This window comes from Leptonychotes weddellii, chromosome 2 (genome assembly GCF_054177405.1).
Source record: "Leptonychotes weddellii isolate Sample4059 chromosome 2, ASM5417740v2, whole genome shotgun sequence".
Classification (NCBI taxonomy): domain Eukaryota; kingdom Metazoa; phylum Chordata; class Mammalia; order Carnivora; family Phocidae; genus Leptonychotes; species Leptonychotes weddellii.
The window spans coordinates 100393332-100398132 of NC_138370.1; positions in this window are offsets into that span (position 1 = coordinate 100393332).

Consider the following 4801-nt stretch of genomic DNA (forward strand, 5'->3'; position numbering starts at 1 on the left):
ACTAAAAATCATTAAGCTGTATGTTTACAATGGATGGCTTTTATGAAACATTAGCCATAGCCTATAGAAGTTACATTTAAGGAAAAACTACCATCATTATCACCATCATCACCATTACCATTGAGAATAGATTATATATTTTCTAATTAAATGACATTACTTTTTTCCAGTTCTAGGTCATTCATTATTTTTTCTCAGCTTTTGAGACATAATTGACATATAACACTATGTAAGTTTAACGTGTATAATGTAATGACTTGATATATGTATATATTGGGAAATGGTTACCACAATAAGGTCAGTTAACACATCCATCACTTCACATACTTACAAAGTTTGCATGTGCGTGTGGTGAGAACTCTGTATTACACATTACATTCCAGAACTTATTCATCTTATAACCGGAAGCCTGCACTCCCTTCATTACATATTGACTGAGTAGAACACTACTAAGTTCTACTATGGAATAAATAGATGTAGAAATCAGCACCTCTCTTCCAAGAACCATAAATTTAATTTAAAAGAATATTTATAGTATTTTTAGTGAAGCGACCAGTTCATTTTATGTCCTAACCTGTCCTCCAAAAACACTTCATCTTAATTTATTCATCTCTTAATTTTAATTCTCAGATTATTTGGAGCTTGATTTCAAATCAGTTTGAGTAACAATCCTGAGTAAATATAAAATATTGAGTTCCAAATTCTTAAAACTTCAGGTAGGCTGACATTATCACTGAGTTTGTTTTTACACAAAATATTGAAAATTCACCTACTATCTATTTCTACTTCTTGAATCCTGGCACATTTAACTGCATTTCATGACAACTGGAGAAAGCATAAATCAAAGCTGATAGAATTTACTATTTTGGAAGGGGCAACCAAAATCTATTTTATTGCGAAAAGATTATATGTCTATCTTAAGTCAGGGATTTTCTGCAATGTACAATCTAGGATCGGAATAATGCTGGAAATAGCAGATACTTAAGACTCTTTTTGGCTTGCAGTCACACTGATTCAAGGGCTCTCACTTTACCCTCTCCTCTTGTGGAACTCTTCTTTCCCACTGTATACCAAAGTATATATATCTTGTACTATACACCAAGGTATGCAGATGTACTATATAACCTCCTTAAATAATGTCACTGTATTCCCTGAGTTTTGGCAGTGATTCAAAACAGAAATTGGAGATCTAGACCAAGTAAATACTGTATATTTGGCAAAATCATTTGTGGTTGTGTTCTTCAGCACAATTTCCAAGATAACCACCAGCTCTACTTGGCAAAACGACTCTCCCACAGTTACGGCTCCAATTGTAAAGTTGGCTTGTAAAATATTTTCCTGCTACTGGCTTTGGTGCCATTACTATGCTTAAGAACTAGTGTGCAATGGTGGCATCATCATTGAGGAAAATGTTATTTTGATGAACCAACACTGACAGCCACTCCAAAGCTTTACCTTGTCTATACAGTTGTTTATAAAACAAAGAAGGCTCCCTCCAGTAATCGGAGATGGCTAGGTCAGACTATTAAATTCTATTAAGCAACAACAACTGAACTCATTGAAGAAGGAATTAGAGCATAAAAAAGCAGGTTTAATCTTTCTAAGTATTAGATATTCTAACATGTGAAACATCCATAGCTTTTGATGATGTTTTATTTAAAGATAATTTCAAAGAATTTACCAACTTGGATCCAGGACATAATGGAAAAGAGTTTCTGGCAGGTGTGTCTGTGAATTATAAGAAAGGTTTCTTACTGAGATCAGCAAATAAGGAAATACATTTCAATAGTGACACTGGCTTACAACACTGTGTGTGGGTGGAGCCTTGGAGGAATTGGTGGAGAAATTTTAACTTCAGCAAGTGAAACCAAAACATTAACTCCAGTTTTTGTTACCTGATACAACAAGTCCAGTGCCTAAAGAGGACTTTGGAAGTCTCTCGTAATAACTCCTTGGCAGGTGCATTTCACTTGTTCTGGAAGTGATGCACACCTGCCAATGTCTACCTTCATGTGCCACTGCATCAAAATCTTATCAATCCCCTTGACTCTTTGCATGGACCAGCATAATGCCAAATATAATTAAAGCCATAGTTGGTAAATCTGTGAATTTAAACAAAACAAAGGACTCTCTTCATTCCAAGTTAATTTCTCACTAACCATTAGTTCAATAAGAAAATAAGGAAAACAATACTGCAGTTTAAGAAAAAGTTCTATCTTGTTATTGTCCACTATCATTTCCATAAAATTCAACTGCTCAAGACAATTCTGTCCTATGAAATTCTGAGAACATCCAGGTGGTACTATCACACATATAATAAATGAAAGAAGGAATTCAAATAATTTCTCTTTTATAATAAAGGAGAAAGTGGTACTTATACTGAAATTGGTGAATAATGTGCATCTCCTCCTTATAATCACTTAAGCCCCTCATACAATATTAATTAACAGCTATTTTCAGCATACAAATAGGATACATAAAATAACAAGAGTCTAAATTTGATATGAAAGAACAAATCTTCATGGTCACAATAAATATTAACCAATGTAGGTATTCTTATTTACCAATATGAATGGAAAATACTACATCCATTATTAGCTGAATAACTTGAAGAAAGCATAAACCACAACATTTGAAAAGTCCCAAAAAAGCAGTTAAATATTAGTCTGTTAGCAAAAGGAACTGTTTATTTTTAACTCTGAATTACTGCAATAATTAATCAGTTTTCTCAATGAATAGTAAGCATTTATGCTAAACTCCTAAGTATTTTCCTTATTATTTTAGGACAAATAAGAACTAACCAAATGAGCTGTTTCTATTCCAGAGATCAGTAATACTACTCCCTTGTAATCATGTGAAATAACCTTCAGTATCAATGATTAAACTTAACCGCTTTTTCAGAGATCAAAATAGAGTTACAAAGTGAACTACTGAGGACAAATGGTTTTGGAAATCTGATTTATGGAGTAATGTCCATTACTGTGCTCTTCCTTCTGTCCATCTTTTAATCATATACATGCCTTCTAAACTTAAGTTTGACTTTCCAGTCCTTTACTAACACTTCTCTGCTTAATAACATTAAAAAAAAAATATTGTGATGAAATTTATATTCTACCTCGAACCTATTATGAAACACACATGCAAACATGTAAAAGAATGTAACTCTCCTCCAGCATTTCAACTTTCCATTAAAATGCAAATAAATGATTTCATTAACCAGGCAACAATACCTACAGTCTTAAACCAAAGCAAAGCAAAGCAAACCAATCTTTTCTCTTTACATCCCAACTTCCCCTAAGGAACAATCTTCCTCCTATGTTGGATTATTTGTTGATGAATAGTTTTTATTTGGATTTGCCATTATTATCCCTTACTGGAGAGGGAAAAGCACATTATGAGACTTTAGATTTTAAATTCGTGGATGTATCCTATTCCCTACACAGGAAAACATAAAAATATTTCAGTAAATTTTAAGCAAACAACTGGAAAATAACCCTTCTTTCAATTCCTAAACACTAGATGAGGAAGGGGGAGGGGGAATCACTCAGTGATTATGTATGTATGTCATGAAAGCAATAGCCAGTAAATAACACTTATATTTCATAATCGACCTTCCCAGGAGTCTATCCAGGCCACACTTTTATTTGTCATAGGTAGAAAACTCTCCATAGAAACTCTGTTAGCTTAATAACACTAGACAAGCAGCCCCAGCGAAAAGATTCGGCAAGACTGGTGTGTGTGTGTGTGTGTATGTGTGTTGTGTGTGTGTGTGTGTGGTGTGGTGTGTGTGTATGTGTGTGTGTGTGTGTGTGTATAGAAGGAGGAGGAGGAAAAAAGAGACACGGAGAGAGGCAGATAAATAAAAGACCAAAGAAAAGAGAGCAACCAAGACACAGAGAAATTTGGATGGGACTGTTAGAAATCAGCTCCCTACTTCTCCGTTTCTTTGCTGGGATTGGGTTTCATTTCTTTCGGCGCCCCTGACCTTGCAGTCTTTCAACTCTCAACTCTGCCCCCCTCCTCCCGCCCGCCCGCCCCCTCCCCCGGCCTGCGCCTGCCTTTGTGTCTGCCTGTCACTTACCGGGGAACCAAACGAAGCTGATTCGGGAGAAGCACAAAGCCAGGACACAGATTTGCCCACAAATTCTCTTACACCCACTCCCCAGGCTGGAAGGCACAGCCCATTGCAGAGCTGATGTACCTTGAGAAAAGTGGGATCTGGTCTTGTTTGGGGGACCAGAGAAACTATTCTCTCTCACTCAGCACCACTAGCAAAACGCGCGGACTTAGGAAAAAACAAAACCCCACTTAGTGTACTACAGGTCCACTCCCCGTGACATTCGCTTAGTTCGCCCCCCAAAAAGCGGACACCGGGGTAGAAAGGGGCGGACGCGAACGCAAACCCAGACCCAGACCCTACAACAGATAAAAGGGTCGAAAAACACTCCGTCAGAGTTCTTTCCGGGGTGGGTTAGGTTAAACGAGAGACTGGTCTGACTTACAAGAAGGAAAGGGGGTCGGGGAGGATTCAAGGGAAAAGTAATGCCCCCCAAAGCTGAACTATTTGAGAAAGGAAAGCAAATAAAAATATCACTTTCCTGAGGATAAAAGGCCGGGAAACCGGCTGGTCGGAGTCACAAAGGTAAGTTTTCTGGGTAAGGAGAGGCGCATTAGCAGGAGAGCGGAGAGAACACAAAACTACAGGTTTAAAGCGGGGGGGGGGGGGGGAGGTGGAATTAAAACTATATTTGTCAGCCATGTTGAAGAGGCTCCAGTAATTTGTGAAGCTTCCCTCTTCCCT